The sequence below is a fragment of the Equus caballus genome, chromosome 27 (genome assembly GCF_041296265.1).
Source record: "Equus caballus isolate H_3958 breed thoroughbred chromosome 27, TB-T2T, whole genome shotgun sequence".
NCBI lineage: Eukaryota > Metazoa > Chordata > Mammalia > Perissodactyla > Equidae > Equus > Equus caballus.
This window is the reverse complement of record NC_091710.1, coordinates 13,324,824-13,344,371: the sequence shown is the minus strand read 5'-3', so window position 1 is coordinate 13,344,371 and position 19,548 is coordinate 13,324,824.

Below are 19,548 nucleotides of genomic sequence, written 5' to 3'. Positions count from 1 at the left end.
CAGGTGGTTCCAGCAAGCCCGGCAGGTGATTCCGAAGTGTTCCCCAACTGGTTGTGGCGTAGCCGGCAGGTGATTTTTGCGTGATCGGCAGGTGGTCTCGCGAGTCGAGCAGGTGGTTCCGGCGTGCTCGGCTGGTGCTTCCGGGGTCATTGGCACGAGGTTCTGGCATGTCTGAGAGGTGGTTCCTGCATGCCCGGCAAGTGATTCCGGAGTGTTCGCCAAGTGGTTCTGGCCTAGTCGGCAGGTGATTTTGGCATGTCCGGCAGGTGGTTCAGGCGAGTTGAGCAGGTGGTTCCAACGTGCTTGGCAGGTGCTTCCGGCGTCTCCGGCACGTGTTTCTGGCACATCTGACAGGTGGTTCCGGCATGCCCGAAAGGTGATTCCGGTCTGTCCGGTAGGTGGTTCCAGCCTGCACGGCATGTGGTTCTGGTACGTCTCAGAGGTGGTTGCGCATGCCCAACAGGTGATTCCAGACTGTCCGCCACATGGTTCTGGCACGTCTGAGAGGTGGTTCCGGCATGCCCGGCAGGTCATCCCAGAGAGTCCTCCAAGTGGTTCTGGCATAACACGCAGGTGACTTTGGCGTGTCTGGCAGGTTGTTCCGTTGTGCTTGGCAGGTGGTTCAGGCTTGGCCGGCAGGTGGTTCCAGACTGTCCAGGACGTGTTTCCAGCTTCTCCGGCAGGTGGTTCTGGTACGTCTGAGAGGTGGTTCCGCCACGGCTGGCAGGTGATTCCGGACCGTCCCCCAGGTGGTTCTGGCATAGCCAGCAGTTGATATTGGCCTGTCCGGCAGGTGGTTCCAGCGAGTCGAACAGGTGGCTCCGGCGTGCTCGGCAGGTGGTTCCGGTCTGTCCGGTAGGTGTTTCCAGCTTCTCCGGCAGGTGGTTCTGGTACGTCTGAGAGGTGGTTCCGCCATGGCTGGCAGGTGATCCCGGACTGTCCCCCAGGTGGTTCTGGCATAGCCAGCAGTTGATATTGGACTGTCCGGCAGGTGGTTCCAGCGAGTCGAACAGGTGGCTCCGGAGTTCTTGGCAGGTGGTTCCGGTCTGTCCGGTAGGTGTTTCCGGCGTGTATGGCACGTGCTTCCGGCACGTCTGAGAGGTGGTTCCGGCATGCGCGGCAGGTGATTCCGGAGTGTCCGCCAGGTGCTTCTGGCGTACCCGGCAGGTGATTTTGGCGTGTCCGGCAGGTGTTTCTGGCGAGTCGAGCAGGTGGCTCCGGCATGCTCGGCAGGTGCTTCCGGCGTCTCCGGCTCTTGGTTCTGATGTGTCTGAGACCTGGTTCCGGCATGTCCGGCAGATGATTCCGGAGTGTCCGCCAAGTGGTTCTGGCATACCCAGCAGGTGATTTTGGCGTGTCAGGGAGGTGGTACCGGTGAGTCGAGCAGGTGGTTCCGGCGTGCTCAGCAGGTGGTTCAGGCGGTTCTGGCAGGTGGTATCCGTCTGTTCGGGGTGTGGTTCCAGCATCTCATGAACGCGTTTCTGGCACGTCTGAGATGTGGTTCCAGCCGGCCCGACAGGTGTTTCTGCAGTTTCCGCCAAGCGGTTCTGGCGTAGTTGGCAGGTGATTTTGGCATGACTGGCAGGTGGTTCCAGCAAGCCTGGCAGGTGGTTCCAAAGTGTTCACCAACTGGTTGTGGCGTAGCCGGCAGGTGATTTTTGCGTGATAGGCAGGTGGTTCTGGCGAGTCGAGCAGGTGGTTCCGGCGTGCTCGGCTGGTGCTTCCGGGGTCATTGGCACGAGGTTCTGGCATGTCTGAGAGGTGGTTCCTGCATGCCCGGCAAGTGATTCCGGAGTGTTCGCCAAGTGGTTCTGGCCTAGTCGGCAGGTGATTTTGGCATGTCCGGCAGGTGGTTCAGGCGAGTTGAGCAGGTGGTTCCAACGTGCTTGGCAGGTGCTTCCGGCGTCTCCGGCACGTGTTTCTGGCACATCTGACAGGTGGTTCCGGCATGCCCGAAAGGTGATTCCGGTCTGTCCGGTAGGTGGTTCCAGCCTGCACGGCATGTGGTTCTGGTACGTCTCAGAGGTGGTTGCGCATGCCCAACAGGTGATGCCGGACTGTCCGCCACATGGTTCTGGCACGTCTGAGAGGTGGTTCCGGCATGCCCGGCAGGTCATCCCAGAGAGTCCTCCAAGTGGTTCTGGCATAACACGCAGGTGATTTTGGCGTGTCTGGCAGGTTGTTCCGTTGTGCTTGGCAGGTGGTTCAGGCTTGGCCGGCAGGTGGTTCCAGACTGTCCAGGACGTGTTTCCAGCTTCTCCGGCAGGTGGTTCTGGTACGTCTGAGAGGTGGTTCCGCCACGGCTGGCAGGTGATTCCGGACCGTCCCCCAGGTGGTTCTGGCATAGCCAGCAGTTGATATTGGCCTGTCCGGCAGGTGGTTCCAGCGAGTCGAACAGGTGGCTCCGGCGTGCTCGGCAGGTGGTTCCGGTCTGTCCGGTAGGTGATTCCAGCGTGTCCGGCACGTGCTTCCGGCACGTCTGAGAGGTGGTTCCGGCATGTCCGGCAGATGATTCCAGAGTGTCCGCCAAGTGGTTCTGGCATACCCAGCAGGTGATTTTAGCGTGTCAGGGAGGTGGTACCTGTGAGTCGAGCAGGTGGTTCCGGCGTGCTCAGCAGGTGGTTCAGGCGGTTCTGGCAGGTGGTATCCGTCTGTTCGGGGTGTGGTTCCAGCATCTCATGAACGCGTTTCTGGCACGTCTGAGATGTGGTTCCAGCCGGCCCGACAGGTGTTTCCGCAGTGTCCGCCAAGCGGTTCTGGCGTAGTTGGCAGGTGATTTTGGCATGACTGGCAGGTGGTTCCAGCAAGCCTGGCAGGTGATTCCAAAGTGTTCACCAACTGGTTGTGGCGTAGCCGGCAGGTGATTTTTGCGTGATCGGCAGGTGGTTCTGGCGAGTCGAGCAGGTGGTTCCGGCGTGCTCGGCTGGTGCTTCCGGGGTCATTGGCACGGGGTTCTGGCATGTCTGAGAGGTGGTTCCTGCATGTCCGACAGATGATTCTGGAGTGTCCGCCAAGTGGCTCTGGCATACCCGGCTGGTGATTTGGGCATGTCAGGTAGGTGGTTCCGGCGAGTCGAGCAGGTGGCTCCGGCGTGCTCGGCAGGTTGTTCAGGCGGTTCTGGCAGGTGTTTTCCGTCTGTTCGGGGTGTGGTTCCAGCATCTCATGCACATGCTTCTGGCACGTCTGAGATGTGGTTCCGGCCGGCCCGACAGGTGTTTCCACAGTGTCCGCCAAGTGGTACTGGCGTAGTTGGCAGGTGATTTTGGCATGACCGGCAGGTGGTTCCAGCAAGCCCGGCAGGTGATTCCGAAGTGTTCACCAACTGGTTGTGGCGTAGCCGGCAGGTGATTTTTGCGTGATCGGCAGGTGGTTCTGGCGAGTCGAGCAGGTGGTTCCGGCGTGCTCGGCAGGTGCTTCTGGGGTCATTGGCACGTGGTTCTGGCATATCTGAGAGGTGGTTCCGGCATGCCCGGCAGGTGATTCCGGAGTGTTCGCCAAGTGTTTCCGGCGTAGCCGGCAGGTGATTTTGCATGTCCAGTGGTCGTTCCGGCTCGTCGAGCCGGTGGTTCCGGCGTGTCAGGCAGGTGGTTCCGTTCTGTCCGGCAGGTGGGTCTGTGGTGTCCGGCACGAGGTTCAGTCTGAGAGGCTGTGCCGGCATGCCCCTCACGTGATTCCGGCTTGTCCCCGAAGTGGTGCTGGTGTAGCGGACAGGTGATTTTGGCGTGTCCGGCAGGTGGTTCAGGCGAGTTGAGCAGGTGGTTGCGACGTGCTCGGCAGGTGCTTCCGGCGTCTCCGGCACGTGTTTCTGGCACATCTGACTGGTGGTTCCGGCATGCCCAAAAGTTGATTCCGGTCTGTCAGGTAGGTGGTTCCGGCGTGCACGGCACGTGGTTCTGGTACGTCTCAGAGGTGGTTGCGTATGCCCAACAGGTGATTCCGGACTGTCCGCCACGTGCTTCTGGCACGTCTGAGAGACGGTTCCAACATGCCCGGCAGGTCATTTCGGAGAGTCGTCCAAGTGGTTCTGGCGTAGCCCGCAGGTGATTTTGGCGTATCCGGCAGGTGGTTCCGCCGTGCTCGGCTGGTGGTTCAGGCATGGCCGTCACGTGGTTCCAGTCTGTCCAGGACGTGTTTCCAGCTTCTCTGGCAGGGGGTTCTGGTAAGTCTGAGAGGTGGTTCCGCCATGGATGGCAGGTGATCCCGGACTGTCCCCCAGGTGGTTCTGGCATAGCCAGCAGTTGATATTGGCCTGTCCGGCAGGTGGTTCCAGCGAGTCGAACAGGTGGCTCCGGCGTTCTTGGCAGGTGGTTCCGGTCTGTCCGGTAGGTATTTCCGGCGTGTCTGGCACGTGCTTCCGGCACGTCTGATAGGTGGTTCCGGCCTGCGCGGCAGGTGATTCCGTAGTGTCCGCCAGGTGGTTCTGGCATACCCGGCAGGTGATTTTTGCGTGTCCGGCAGGTGTTTCTGGCGAGTCGAGCAGGTGGGTCCGGCATGCTCGGCAGGTGCTTCCGGCGTCTCCGGCACTTGGTTCTGGTGTGTCTGAGAGCTGGTTCCGGCATGTCCGGCAGATGATTCCAGAGTGTCCGCCAAGTGGTTCTGGCATACCCAGCAGGTGATTTTGGCATGTCAGGGAGGTGGTACCGGTGAGTCGAGCAGGTGGTTCCGGCGTGCTCAGCAGGTGGTTCAGGCGGTTCTGGCAGGTGGTATCCGTCTGTTCGGGCTGTGGTTCCAGCATCTCATGAACGCGTTTCTGGCACGTCTGAGATGTGGTTCCAGCTGGCCCGACAGGTGTTTCCGCAGTGTCCGCCAAGCGGTTCTGGTGTAGTTGGCTGGTGATTTTGGCATGACTGGCAGGTGGTTCCAGCAAGCCTGGCAGGTGATTCCAAAGTGTTCACCAACTGGTTGTGGCGTAGCCGGCAGGTGATTTTTGCGTGATCGGCAGGTGGTTCTGGCGAGTCGAGCAGGTGGTTCCGGCGTGCTCGGCTGGTGCTTCCGGGGTCATTGGCACGGGGTTCTGGCATGTCTGACAGGTGGTACCTGCATGCCCGGCAAGTGATTCCGGAGTGTTCGCCAAGTGGTTCTGGCATAGTCGGCAGGTGATTTTGTCATGTCCGGCAGGTGGTTCAGGCGAGTTGAGCAGGTGTTTCCAACGTGCTTGGCAGGTGCTTCCGGCGTCTCCGGCACGTGTTTCTGGCACATCTGACAGGTGGTTCCGGCATGCCCGAAAGGTGATTCCGGTCTGTCCGGTAGGTGGTTCCAGCCTGCACGGCATGTGGTTCTGGTACGTCTCAGAGGTGGTTGCGCATGACCAACAGGTGATTCCGGACTGTCCGCCACATGGTTCTGGCACGTCTGAGAGGTGGTTCCGGCATGCCCGTCAGGTCATCCCAGAGAGTCCTCCAAATGTTTCTGGCATAACACGCAGTTGATTTTGGCGTGTCTGGCAGGTTGTTCCGTTGTGCTTGGCAGGTGGTTCAGGCTTGGCCGGCAGGTGGTTCCAGACTGTCCAGGACGTGTTTCCAGCTTCTCCAGCAGGTGGTTCTGGTACGTCTGAGAGGTGGTTCCGCCATGGCTGGCAGGCGATTCCGGACCGTCCCCCAGGTGGTTCTGGCATAGCCAGCAGTTGATATTGGCCTGTCCGGCAGGTGGTTCCAGCGAGTCGAACAGGTGGCTCCGGCGTGCTCGGCAGGTGGTTCCGGTCTGTCCGGTAGGTGATTCCGGCGTGTCCGGCACGTGCTTCCGGCACGTCTGAGAGTTGGTTCCGGCATGCGCGACAGGTGATTTCGGAGTGTCCGCCAGGTGGTTCTGGCGTACCCGGCAGTTGATTTTGGCGTGTCCGGCAGGCGTTTCTGGCGAGTCGAGCAAGTGGCTCCGGCATGCTCGGCAGGTGCTTCCGGCGTCTCCGGCTCGTGGTTCTGGTGTGTCTGAGAGCTGGTTCCGGCATGTCCAGCAGATGATTCCGGAGTGTCCGCCAAGTGGTTCTGGCTTACCCGGCTGGTGATTTGGGCACGTCAGGTAGGTGGTTCCGGCGAGTCGAGCAGGTGGCTCCGGCGTGCTCGGCAGGTTGTTCAGACGGGTCTGGCAAGTGTTTTCCGTCTTTTCGGGGTGTGGTTCCAGCATCTCATGCACATGGTTCTGGCACGTCTGAGATGTGGTTCCGGCCGGCCCGACAGGTGTTTCCACAGTGTCCGCCAAGTGGTACTGGCGTAGTTGACAGGTGATTTTGGCATGACCGGCAGGTGGTTCCAGCAAGCCCGGCAGGTGATTCCGAAGTGTTCCCCAACTGGTTGTGGCGTAGCCGGCAGGTGATTTTTGCGTGTCCGGCAGGTGGTTCTGGCGAGTCGAGCAGGTGGTTCCGGCGTGCTCGGCAGGTGCTTCCGGGGTCATTGGCACGTGGTTCTGGCATATCTGAGAGGTGGTTCCGGCATGCCCGGCAGGTGATTCCGGAGTGTTCGCCAAGTGTTTCCGGCGTAGCCGGCAGGTGATTTTGCATGTTCAGCGGTCGTTCCGGCGGGTCGAGCCAGTGGTTCCTGCGTGTCCGGCAGGTGGTTCCGGTCTGTCTGGCAGGTGGTTCTGTGGTGTCCGGCACGAGGTTCAGTCTGAGAGGCTGTGCCGGCATGCCCCTCATGTGATTCCGGCTTGTCCCCGAAGTGGTGCTGGTGTAGCGGGCAGGTGATTTTGGCGTGTCCGGCAGGTGGTTCAGGCGAGTTGAGCAGGTGGTTGCGACGTGCTCGGCAGGTGCTTCCGGCGTCTCCGGCACGTGTTTCTGGCACATCTGACTGGTGGTTCCGGCATGCCCAAAAGTTGATTCCGGTCTGTCCGGTAGGTGGTTCCGGCGTGCACGGCACGTGGTTCTGGTACGTCTCAGAGGTGGTTGCGTATGCCCAACAGGTGATTCCGGACTGTCCGCCACGTGCTTCTGGCACGTCTGAGAGACGGTTCCAACATGCCCGGCAGGTCATTTCGGAGAGTCGTCCAAGTGGTTCTGGCGTAGCCCGCAGGTGATTTTGGCGTATCCGGCAGGTGGTTCCGCCGTGCTCGGCAGGTGGTTCAGGCATGGCCGTCACGTGGTTCCAGTCTGTCCAGGACGTGTTTCCAGCTTCTCTGGCAGGGGGTTCTGGTACGTCTGAGAGGTGGTTCCGCCATGGATGGCAGGTGATCCCGGACTGTCCCAAAGGTGGTTCTGGCATAGCCAGCAGTTGATATTGGCCTGTCCGGCAGGTGGTTCCAGCGAGTCGAACAGGTGGCTCCGGCGTTCTTGGCAGGTGGTTCCGGTCTGTCCGGTAGGTTTTTCCGGCGTGTCTGGCACGTGCTTCCGGCACGTCTGAGAGGTGGTTCCGGAATGCGCGGCAGGTGATTCCGGAGTGTCCGCCAGGTGGTTCTGGCGTACCCGGCAGGTGATATTGGCGTGTCTGGCAGGTTGTTCCGTTGTGCTTGGCAGGTGGTTCAGGCTTGGCTGGCAGGTGGTTCCAGACTGTCCAGGACGTGTTTCCAGCTTCTCCGGCAGGTGGTTCTGGTACGTCTGAGAGGTGGTTCCGCCACGGCTGGCAGGTGATCCCGGACCGTCCCGCAGGTGGTTCTGGCATAGCCAGCAGTTGATATTGGCCTGTCCGGCAGGTGGTTCCAGCGAGTCGAACAGGTGGCTCCGGCGTTCTTGGCAGGTGGTTCCTGTCTGTCCGGTAGATGTTTCCGACGTGTCTGGCGCGTGCTTCCGGCACGTCTGAGAGGTGGTTCCGGCATGCGCGGCAGGTGATTCCGTAGTGTCCGCCAAGTGGTTCTGGCATACCCAGCAGGTGATTTTGGCGTGTCAGGGAGGTGGTACCGGTGAGTCGAGCAGGTGGTTCCGGCGTGCTCAGCAGGTGGTTCAGGCGGTTCTGGCAGGTGGTATCCGTCTGTTCGGGGTGTGGTTCCAGCATCTCATGAACACGTTTCTGGCACGTCTGAGATGTGGTTCCAGCCGGCCCGACAGGTGTTTCCGCAGTGTCCGCCAAGCGGTTCTGGCGTAGTTGGCAGGTGATTTTGGCATGACTGGCAGGTGGTTCCAGCAAGCCTGGCAGGTGATTCCAAAGTGTTCACCAACTGGTTGTGGCGTAGCCGGCAGGTGATTTTTGCGTGATCGGCAGGTGGTTCTGGCGAGTTGAGCAGGTGGTTCTGGCGTGCTCGGCTGGTGCTTCCGGGGTCATTGGCACGGGGTTCTGGCATGTCTGACAGGTGGTACCTGCATGCCCGGCAAGTTATTCCGGAGTGTTCGCCAAGTGGTTCTGGCATAGTCGGCAGGTGATTTTGGCATGTCCGGCAGGTGGTTCAGGCGAGTTGAGCAGGTGGTTCCAACCTGCTTGGCAGGTGCTTCCGGCATCTCCGGCACGTGTTTCTGGCACATCTGACAGGTGGTTCCGGCATGCCCGAAAGGTGATTGCGGTCTGTCCGGTAGGTGGTTCCAGCCTGCACGGCATGTGGTTCTGGTACGTCTCAAGGTGGTTGCGCATGCCCAACAGGTGATTCCGGACTGTCCGCCACATGGTTCTGGCACGTCTGAGAGGTGGTTCCGGCATGCCCGGCAGGTCATCCCAGAGAGTCCTCCAAGTGTTTCTGGCATAACACGCAGGTGATTTTGGCGTGTCTGGCAGGTTGTTCCGTTGTGCTTGGCAGGTGGTTCAGGCTTGGCCGGCAGGTGGTTCCAGACTGTCCAGGACGTGTTTCCAGCTTCTCCGGCAGGTGGTTCTGTTACGTCTGAGAGGTGGTTCCGCCATGGCTGGCAGGCGATTCCGGACCGTCCCCCAGGTGGTTCTGGCATAGCCAGCAGTTAATATTGGCCTGTCCGGCAGGTGGTTCCAGCGAGTCGAACAGGTGGCTCCGGCGTGCTCGGCAGGTGGTTCCGGTCTGTCCGGTAGGTGATTCCGGCGTGTCCGGCACGTGCTTCCGGCACGTCTGAGAGTTGGTTCCGGCATGCGCGACAGGTGATTTCGGAGTGTCCGCCAGGTGGTTCTGGCGTACCCGGCAGTTGATTTTGGCGTGTCCGGCAGGCGTTTCTGGCGAGTCGAGCAAGTGGCTCTGGCATGCTCGGCAGGTGCTTCCGGCGTCTCCGGCACGTGGTTCTGGTGTGTCTGAGAGCTGGTTCCGGCATGTCCGGCAGATGATTCCGGAGTGTCCGCCAAGTGGTTCTGGCTTACCCGGCTGGTGATTTGGGCACGTCAGGTAGGTGGTTCCGGCGAGTCGAGCAGGTGGCTCCGGCGTGCTCGGCATGTTGTTCAGACGGGTCTGGCAGGTGTTTTCCGTCTGTTCGGGGTGTGGTTCCAGCATCTCATGCACATGGTTCTGGCACGTCTGAGATGTGGTTCCGGCCGGCCCGACAGGTGTTTCCACAGTGTCCGCCAAGTGGTACTGGCGTAGTTGGCAGGTGATTTTGGCATGACCGGCAGGTGGTTCCAGCAAGCCCGGCAGGTGATTCCGAAGTTTTCCCCAACTGGTTGTGGCGTAGCCGGCAGGTGATTTTTGCGTGTCCGGCAGGTGGTTCTGGCGAGTCGAGCAGGTGGTTCCGGCGTGCTCGGCAGGTGCTTCCGGGGTCATTGGCACGTGGTTCTGGCATATCTGAGAGGTGGTTCCGGCATGCCCTTCAGGTGATTCCGGAGTGTTCGCCAAGTGTTTCCGGCGTAGCCGGCAGGTGATTTTGCATGTCCAGCGGTCTTTCCGGCGGGTCGAGCCGGTGGTTCCGGCGTGTCCGGCAGGTGGTTCCGGTCTGTCCGGCAGGTGGTTCTGTGGTGTCCGGCACGAGGTTCAGTCTGAGAGGCTGTGCCGGCATGCCCCTCACGTGATTCCGGCTTGTCCCCGAAGTGGTGCTGGTGTAGCGGGCAGGTGATTTTGGCGTGTCCGGCAGGTGGTTCAGGCGAGTTGAGCAGGTGGTTGCGACGTGCTCGGCAGGTGCTTCCGGCGTCTCCGGCACGTGTTTCTGGCACATCTGACTGGTGGTTCCGGCATGCCCAAAAGTTGATTCCGGTCTGTCCGGTAGGTGGTTCCGGCGTGCACGGCACGTGGTTCTGGTCCGTCTCACAGGTGGTTGCGTATGCCCAACAGGTGATTCCGGACTGTCCGCCACGTGCTTCTGGCACGTCTGAGAGGTGGTTCCAACATGCCCGGCAGGTCATTTCGGAGAGTCGTCCAAGTGGTTCTGGCGTAGCCCGCAGGTGATTTTGGCGTGTCTGGCAAGTGGTTCCGCCGTGCTCGGCAGGTGGTTCAGGCATGGCCGTCACGTGGTTCCAGTCTGTCCAGGACGTGTTTCCAGCTTCTCCGGCAGGTGGTTCTGGTACGTCTGAGAGGTGGTTCTGCCATGGCTGGCAGGTGATCCCGGACTGTCTCCCACGTGGTTCTGGCATAGCCAGCAGTTGATATTGGCCTGTCCGGCAGGTGGTTCCAGCGAGTCGAACAGGTGGCTCCGGCGTTCTTGGCAGGTGGTTCCGGTCTGTCCGGTAGGTGTTTCCGGCATGTCTGGCACGTGCTTCCGGCACGTCTGAGAGGTGGTTCCGGCATGCGCGACAGGTGATTCCGGAGTGTCCGCCAGGTGGTTCTGGCGTACCCGGCAGGTGATTTTGGCGTGTCTGGCAGGTGTTTCTGGCGAGTCGAGCAGGTGGCTCCGGCATGCTCGGCAGGTGCTTCCGACGTCTCCGGCACTTGGTTCTGGTGTGTCTGAGAGCTGGTTCCGGCATGTCCGGAAGATGATTCCGGAGTGTCCGCCAAGTGGTTCTGGCATACCCAGCAGGTGATTTTGGCGTGTCAGGGAGGTGGTACCGGTGTGTCGAGCAGGTGGTTCCGGCGTGCTCAGCATGTGGTTCAGGCGGTTCTGGCAGGTGGTATCCGTCTGTTCGGGGTGTGGTTCCAGCATCTCATGAACACGTTTCTGGCACGTCTGAGATGTGGTTCCAGCCGGCCCGACAGGTGTTTCCGCAGTGTCCGCCAAGCGGTTCTGGTGTAGTTGGCTGGTGATTTTGGCCTGACTGGCAGGTGGTTCCAGCAAGCCTGGCAGGTGATTCCAAAGTGTTCACCAACTGGTTGTGGCGTAGCCGGCAGGTGACTTTTGCGTGATCGGCAGGTGCTTCTGGCGAGTCGAGCAGGTGGTTCCGGCGTGCTTGGCAGGTGCTTCCGGCGTCTCCGGCACGTGTTTCTGGCACATCTGACAGGTGGTTCCGGCATGCCTGAAAGGTGATTCCGGTCTGTCCGGTAGGTGGTTCCAGCCTGCACGGCATGTGGTTCTGGTACGTCTCAGAGGTGGTTGCGCATGCCCAACAGGTGATGCCGGACTGTCCGCCACATGGTTCTGGCACGTCTGAGATGTGGTTCCGGCATGCCCGGCAGGTCATCCCAGAGAGTCCTCCAAGTGGTTCTGGCATAACACGCAGGTGATTTTGGCGTGTCTGGCAGGCTGTTCCCTTGTGCTTGGCAGGTGGTTCAGGCTTGGACGGCAGGTGGTTCCAGACTGTCCAGGACGTGCTTCCACCTTCTCCGGCAGGTGGTTCTGGTACGTCTGAGAGGTGGTTCCGCCACGGCTGGCAGGTGATTCCGGACCGTCCCCCAGGTGGTTCTGGCATAGCCAGCAGTTGATATTGGCCTGTCCGGCAGGTGGTTCCAGCGAGTCGAACAGGTGGCTCCGGCGTGCTCGGCAGGTGGTTCCGGTCTGTCCGGTAGGTGATTCCGGCGTCTCCGGCACGTGCTTCCGGCACGTCTGAGAGGTGGTTCCGGCATGCGCGACAGGTGATTTCGGAATGTCCGCCAGGTGGTTCTGGCGTATCCGGCAGGTGATTTTGGCGTGTCCGGCAGGTGTTTCTGGCGAGTCGAGCAGGTGGCTCCGGCATGCTCGGCAGGTGCTTCCGGCGTCTCCGGCACGTGGTTCTGGTGTGTCTGAGAGCTGGTTCCGGCATGTCCGGCAGATGATTCTGGAGTGTCCGCCAAGTGGTTCTGGCATACCCGGATGGTGATTTGGGCATGTCAGGTAGGTGGTTCCGGCGAGTCGAGCAGGTGGCTCCGGCGTGCTCGGCAGGTTGTTCAGACGGGTCTGGCAGGTGTTTTCCGTCTGTTCGGGGTGTGTTTCCAGCATCTCATGCACATGGTTCTGGCACGTCTGAGATGTGGTTCCGGCCGGCCCGACAGGTGTTTCCACAGTGTCCGCCAAGTGGTACTGGCGTAGTTGGCAGTAGATTTTGGCATGACCGGCAGGTGGTTCCAGCAAGCCCGGCAGGTGATTCCGAAGTGTTCCCCAACTGGTTGTGGTGTAGCCGGCAGGTGATTTTTGCGTGTCCGGCAGGTGGTTCTGGCGAGTCGAGCAGGTGGTTCCGGCGTGCTCGGCAGGTGCTTCCGGGGTCATTGGCACGTGGTTCTGGCATATCTGAGAGGTGGTTCCGGCATGCCCGGCAGGTGATTCCGGAGTGTTCGCCAAGTGTTTCCGGCGTAGCCGGCAGGTGATTTTGCATGTACGGCGGTGGTTCTGGCGGGTCGAGCCGGTGGTTCCGGCGTGTCCGGCAGGTGGTTCCGGTCTGTCCGGCAGGTGGTTCTGTGGTGTCCGGCACGAGGTTCAGTCTGAGAGGCTTTGCCGGCATGCCCCTCACGTGATTCCGGCTTGTCCCCGAAGTGGTGCTGGTGTAGCGGGCAGGTGATTTTGGCGTGTCCGGCAGGTGGTTCAGGCGAGTTGAGCAGGTGGTTGCGACGTGCTCGGCAGGTGCTTCCGGCGTCTCCCGCACGTGTTTCTGGCACATCTGACTGGTGGTTCCGGCATGCCCAAAAGTTGATTCCGGTCTGTCCGGTAGGTGGTTCCGGCGTGCACGGCACGTGGTTCTGGTACGTCTCAGAGGTGGTTGCGTATGCCCAACAGGTGATTCCGGACTTTCCGCCACGTGCTTCTGGCACGTCTGAGAGGTGGTTCCAACATGCCCAGCAGGTCATTTCGGAGGGTCGTCCAAGTGGTTCTGGCATAGCCCGCAGGTGATTTTGGCGTGTCCGGCAGGTGGTTCCGCCGTGCTCGGCAGGTGGTTCAGGCATGGCCGTCACGTGGTTCCAGTCTGTCCTGGACGTGTTTCCAGCTTCTCCGGCAGGTGGTTCTGGTACGTCTGAGAGGTGGCTCCGCCATGGCTGGCAGGTGATCCCGGACTGTCCCCCAGGTGGTTCTGGCATAGCCAGCAGTTGATATTGGCCTGTCCGGCAGGTGGTTCCAGCGAGTCGAACAGGTGGCTCCGGCGTTCTTGGCAGGTGGTTCCGGTCTGTCCGGTAGGTGTTTCCGGCGTGTCTGGCACGTGATTCCGGCACGTCTGAGAGGTGGTTCCGTCATGCGCGACAGGTGATTCCGGAGTGTCCGCCAGGTGGTTCTGGCGTACCCGGCAGGTGATTTTGGCGTGTCCGGCAGGTGTTTCTGGCGAGTCGAGCAGGTGGCTCCGGCATGCTCGGCAGGTGCTTCCGGCGTCTCCGGCACTTGGTTCTGGTGTGTCTGAGAGGTGGTTCCTGCATGCCCGGCAGGTGATTCTGGACTGTCCGCCAGATGGTTCTCGCATAGCCAGCTGTTGATTGTGGCCTGTATGGCAGGTGCTTCCGGTGAGTCGAACAGGTGGCTCCGGCGTGCTCGGCAGGTGGTTCAGGCGGGTCTGGCAGGTGGTCTCCGTCTGTTCGGGGTGCGGTTCCGGCATCACACGCACAAGGTTCTGGCACGTCTGAGATGTAGTTCTGGCCGGCCCGACAGGTGTTTCCGCAGTGTCGACAAGTGGTTCTGGTGTAGTTGGCAGGTGATTTTGACATGACCGGCAGGTGGTTCCAGCAAGCCCGGCAGGTGATGCGGAAGTGTTCACCAACTGGTTGTGGCGAAGCCGGCAGGTGATTTTTGCCTGACTGGCAGGTGGTTCTGGCGAGTCGAGCAGGTGGTTCCGGCATGCTCGGCAGGTGCTTCTGGTGTCATTGGCACGTGGTTCCGGCATGCCCGGCAGGTGATTCCGGAGTGTTTGCCAAGTGGTTCTGGTGTAGCCGGCAGGTGATTTTGCATGTCTGGCAGTGGTTCCGGCGGGTCGAGCCGGTGGTTCCCGCGTGTCCGGCAGGTGGTTGCAGTCTGTCTGGCAGGTGGTTCTGAGGTGTCCGGCAGGAGGTTCTGGCACGTCTGTGAGGTTGTGCCGGCATGCCCTTCACGTGATTCCGGCTTGTGCCCCAAGTGGTTCTGGTGTAGCGGGCAGGTGATTTTGGTGTGTCCTGCAGGTGGGACCGGTGAGTCAAGCAGGTGGTTCCGGCGAGTGTTTCCTGTGGTTCCAGTCTGTCCGGGAGATGGTTCCGGCCTGTCCGGCACGTGCTTCTGGCACTTCTGAGAGGTTGTGCTGGCATGCCCGGCAGGTGATTCCGGAGTGTCCGCCAAGTGGTTCTGGCGTAGCCGGCAGGTGATTTTGGCGTGTCCGGCAGGTGGTTCTGGTACGTCTCAGAGGTGGTTCCACATGCCCAACAGGTGATTCCGGACTCTCTGCCACATGGTTCTGGCGCGTCTGAGAGGTGGTTCCAGCATGCCCGGCAGGTCATCCCAGAGAGTCCTCCGAGTGGTAGTGGAGTAGCCCACAGGTGATTTTGGCGTGTCCGGCAGGTGGTTCTGTCGTGCTCGGCAGGTGGTTCAGGCGTGGCCGGCAGGTGGTTCCAGTCTGTCCAGTACGTGTTTCCAGATTGTCCGGCACGTGGTTCTGGTACGTCTGAGAGGTGGTTCCGCCATGGCTGGCAGGTGATTCCGGACTGTCCCCCAGGTGGTTCTCGCACAGCCAGCTGTTGATTTTGGCCTGTCTGGCAGGTGGTTCCGGCAAGGGGAGCAGGTGGCTCTGGCGTGCTCGGCAGGTGGTTCCGGCATGTCAGGCAGGTGGTTCCAGTCTGTCCCGTAGGTCGTTCCGGCATGTCCGGCACGTGCTTTTGACACGTCTGAGAGGTGGTTCTGGCATGCCAGGCAGGTGATTCTGGAGTGTCGGTTAAGTGGTTCTGGTGTAGCCGGCAGTTCCTTTTGGCGTGTCCGGCACGATTGTGCTGCCAGTCGAGCAGTTGGTTCCGGTGAGCTCGGCCGGTGGTTCCAGTCTCTCCAGGATGTGGTTCCAGCGTTTCCGGAACGTGGTTCTGTTACGTCTGAGAGGTGGTTCCTGCATGCCAGGCAGGTGATTTTGGACTGTCCGCCAGGTGGTTCTAGCATAGCCAGCTGTTGATTTTGGCCTGTCTGGCAGGTGGTTCCGGCCTATCGAGCAGGCAGCTCCGGCGTGCTCGTCAAGTGGTTCCGGGATGTCCGGCAGTTGGTTCCGGTCTGTCCGGTAGGTGTTTCCGGCGTGTCCGACACGTCCTTCTGGCATGTCTAAGAGGTGGTTCCGGCATGCCCGGCAGGTTATTCCGGAGTGTCTGACGAGTGGTTCTGGCGTAGCCAGCAGGTGATTTTGGCATGTCCAGCAGGTGGTCCTCGGGAGTGGATCAGGTGGTTCCGGAATACTCGGCAGGTGGTACCGGCGTGTCCGGAACATGGTTCTGGCAAGTGTGAGAGGTGGTTCCGGCATGCCCGACCTGTGATGCCGGAGTGTCCGCCAAGTGGTTCTGGCGTACTCGGCAGGTGATTTTGGCGTGTCCGGCAGGTGTTTCTTGCGAGTCGAGCAGGTGGCTCAGGCATGCTCAGCAGGTGCTTCCGGCGTGTCCGGCATGTGGTTCTGGTGTGTCTGAGAGCTGGTTCTGGCATGTCCGGCAGATGATTTCGGAGTGTCCACAAAGTGGTTCTGGCATACCTGGCAGGTGATTTTGGCGTGTGCGGGAGGTGGTTCTGGCGAGTCGAGCAGGTGGTTCCGGCGTGCTCGGCAGGTGCTTCCGGTGTCCTTGGCACGTGGTTCTGACATGTCTGAGAGGTGCTTCCGACATGCCCGGCAGGTGATTCCGGTGTGTCCGCCAAGTGTTTCTGGCGTAGCCGGCAGGTGTTTTTGCATGTCCGGGGGTGGTTCCGGCGAGTCGCGCCGGTGGTACCGGCGTGTCCAGCAGGTGGTTCCGGTCTGCCCGGCAGGGTGTTCTGGGGTGTCCGTCACGAGGTTCTGGCACGTCTGAGAGATTGTGACGGCATGCCCTTCACGTGATTCCGGCTTGTCTGCCAAGTGCTTCTGGTGTAGCAGGCAGGTGATTTTGGCACGTCTGGCAGGTGTTTCTTGCGAGTCGAGCAGGTGGCTCAGGCATGCTCAGCAGGTGCTTCTGGCGTCTCCGGCAGGTTGTTCTGGTGTGTCTGAGAGCTGCTTCTGGCATGTCTGGCAGATGATTCCGGAGTGACCACCAAGTGGTTCTGGCATACCCGGCCGGTGGTTTTTGCGTGTCAGGTAGGTGGTTCCGGCGAGTCGAGCAGGTGGTTCCAGTGTGCTCGGCAGGTGGTTCAGGCGGGTCTGGCAGGTGGTTTCAGTCTGTTCGGGGTGTGGTTCCGGCATCTCGGGCACATGGTTCTGGCACGTCTGAGATGTGGTTCTGGCAGGCCCGACAGGTGTTTCCGGAGTGTCCGCCAAGCGGTTCTGGCGTAGCTGGCAGGTGATATTGGTGTGACCGGCAGGTGCTTCCAGCAAGCCCGGCAGTTGATTCCGAAGTGTTCACCAACTGGTTGTGGCGTAGCCGGCGGGTGATTTTGGCGAGTCCAGCAGGTGGTTCTGTGGAGTGGATCAGGAACTTCCGGCCTTCTCAGCAGGTGCTTCCGCAGTCTTCAGCATGTTGTTGTGGCACCTCTGAGAGGTGGTTCCAACATGCCCGGCAGGTGATTCTGGAGTGTCCGACAAGTGGTTGTGGAGTAGCCGGCTGGTGATTTTGGCGTGTCCGGCAGATGGTTCTGGCGAGTCAAGCAGGTGGTCCCGGCGTGTCCGGCAGGTGATTCCGGTCTGTCCTGGAGGTGGTTCCGGAGTCTCTGCCGAGTGGTTCTGGCGTAGCCGGCAGGTGATTTTGGCGTGTCCGGCAGGTGGTTCTGGCGAGTCGAGCAGGTGGTTCCGGCATGTCCGGCAGGTGATTCCGGTCTGTCCTGGAGGTGGTTCTGGAGTCTCTGCCGAGTGGTTCTGGCGTAGCCGGCAGGTGATTTTGGCGTGACCGGCAGGTGGTTCCGGCAAGCGCGGCAGGTGATTCCGAAGTGTTCACCAACTGGTTGTGGCGCAGCCGGCAGGTGATTTTGGCGTGTCCGACAGGTGGTTCCGGCAAGCGCGGCAGGTGATTCCGAAGTGTTCACCAACTGGTTGTGGCGTAGCCGGCAGGTCATTTTGGCGTGTTCGGCAGGTGGTTCTGGAGAGTCGAGAAGGTGGTTCTGGCGTGTCCGGCAGGTGTTTGCAGTCTGTCCATGACGTGGTTCCGGCATGCCCTCCAGGTGATTCTGGAGTGTCCACCAAGTGGTTTTGGCATAGCCGGCATATGATATTGGACTGTCAGGCAGGTGGTTCCGGCATGTCCAGCAGGTGTTTCCGGCGAGTTCGGCAGTTGCTTCCAGTCTCTCCGTCATGTGGTTCCGGCACCTCTGAGAGGTGGTTCCGGCGTGCCCGGCAGCTGATACCGGAGTGTCTGCAGAGTGGTTGTGGCGTAGCCGGCAGGTGATTTGGGCGTGTCCGGCAGGTGGTTCTGGCGAGTCGAGCAGGTGGTTCCGGCGTGCTCGGCAGGTGCTTCCGGGGTCATTGGCACGTGGTTCTGGCATGTCTCAGAGGTGGTTCCGGCATGCCCGGCAGGTGATTCCCGAGTGTTCGCCAAGTGGTTCTGGCGTAGCCGGCAGGTGATTTTGCATGTCCGGCGGTGGTTCCGGCGGGTCGAGCCGGTGGTTCCGGCGTGTCCGGCAGGTGGTTGCGGTCTGTCCGGCAGGTGGTGCTGGGGTGTCCGCCACGTGCTTCTGGTACGTCTGAGAGGTGGTTCCAGCATGCCCGGCAGGTCATCCCGGAGAGTTCTCCAAGTGGTTCTGGTGTACCCTGCAGGTGATTTTGGCGTGTCCGGCAGGTGGTTCCATCGTGCTCGGCAGGTGGTTCAGGCGTGGCCGGCAGGTGGTTCCAGTCTGTCCAGTAAGTGTTTCCAGCTTGTCCGGCACGTGGTTCTTGTACGTCTGAGAGGTGGTTCCGCCATGGCTGGCAGGTGATTCCGGACTGTCCCCCAGGTGGTTCTGGCATAGCCAGCAGTTGATATTGGCCTGTCCGGACGGTGGATCCGGCGAGTCGAGCAGGTGGCTGTGGCGTGTTCAGCAGGTGGTTCCGGCGTGTCTGGCAGGTGGTTCCGTTCTGTCCGATAGGTCGTTCCGGCATGTCCGGCACGTGCTTCTGGAATGTGTGAGAGGTGGTTCTGGCATGCCAGGCAGGTGATTCTGGAGTGTCGGGTAAGTGGTTCTGGTGTAGCCGAAAGTTCATTTTGGCGTGTCCAGCAAGTGGGTCGTGCGATTCGAGCAGGTGGTTCCGGAGTGCTCGGCAGGTGGTTCCAGCCTGTCCAGGACGTGGTTCCAGCGTGTCCGGCTCGTGGTTCCGTTACATCTGAGAGGTGGTTCCTGCATGCCCGGCAGGTGATTCCGGACTCTCCGCCAGATGGTTCTCGCATAGCCAGCTGTTGATTTTGGCCTGTCTGGCAGGTGCTTCCGGTGAGTCGAACAGGTCTCTCCGGCGTGCTCGGCAGGTGGTTCAGGCGGGTCTGGCAGGTGGTCTCCGTCTGTTCGGGGTGTGGTTCCGGCATCACACGCACAAGGTTCTGGCACGTCTGAGATGTAGTTCTGGCCGGCCCGACAGTTGTTTCCGCAGTGTCGACAAGTGGTTCTGGCGTAGTTGGCAGGTGATTTTGACATGACCGGCAGGTGGTTCCAGCAAGCCCGGCAGGTGATGGGGAAGTGTTCACCAACTGGTTGTGGCGAAGCCGGCAGGTGATTTTTGCATGACTGGCAGGTGGTTCTGGCGAGTCGAGCAGGTGGTTCCGGCATGCTCGGCAGGTGCTTCTGGTGTCATTGGCACGTGGTTCTGGCATGTCTGAGAGGTGGTTCGGGCATGCCCGGCAGGTGATTCCGGAGTGTTTGCCAAGTGGTTCTGGTGTAGCCGGCAGGTGATTTTGCATGTCTGGCAGTGGTTCCGGCGGGTCGAGCCGGTGGTTCCCGCGTGTCCGGCAGGTGGTTGCAGTCTGTCTGGCAGGTGGTTCTGAGGTGTCCGGCAGGAGGTTCTGGCACGTCTGTGAGGTTGTGCCGGGATGCCCTTCACGTGATTCCGGCTTCTGCCCCAAGTGGTTCTGGTGTAGCGGGCAGGTGATTTTGGTGTGTCCTGCAGGTGGGACCGGTGAGTCAAGCAGGTGGTTCCGGCGAGTGTTTCCTGTGGTTCCAGTCTGTCCGGGAGATGGTTCCGGCTTGTCCGGCACGTGCTTCTGGCACTTCTGAGAGGTTGTGCTGGCATGCCCGGCAGGTGATTCCGGAGTGTCCGCCAAGTGGTTCTGGCGTAGCCGGCAGGTGATTTTGGCGTGTCCGGCAGGTGGTTCTGGTACGTCTCTGAGGTGGTTCCCCATGCCAAACAGGTGATTCCGGACTGTCTGCCACATGGTAATGGCAAGTCTGAGAGGTGGTTCCAGCATGCC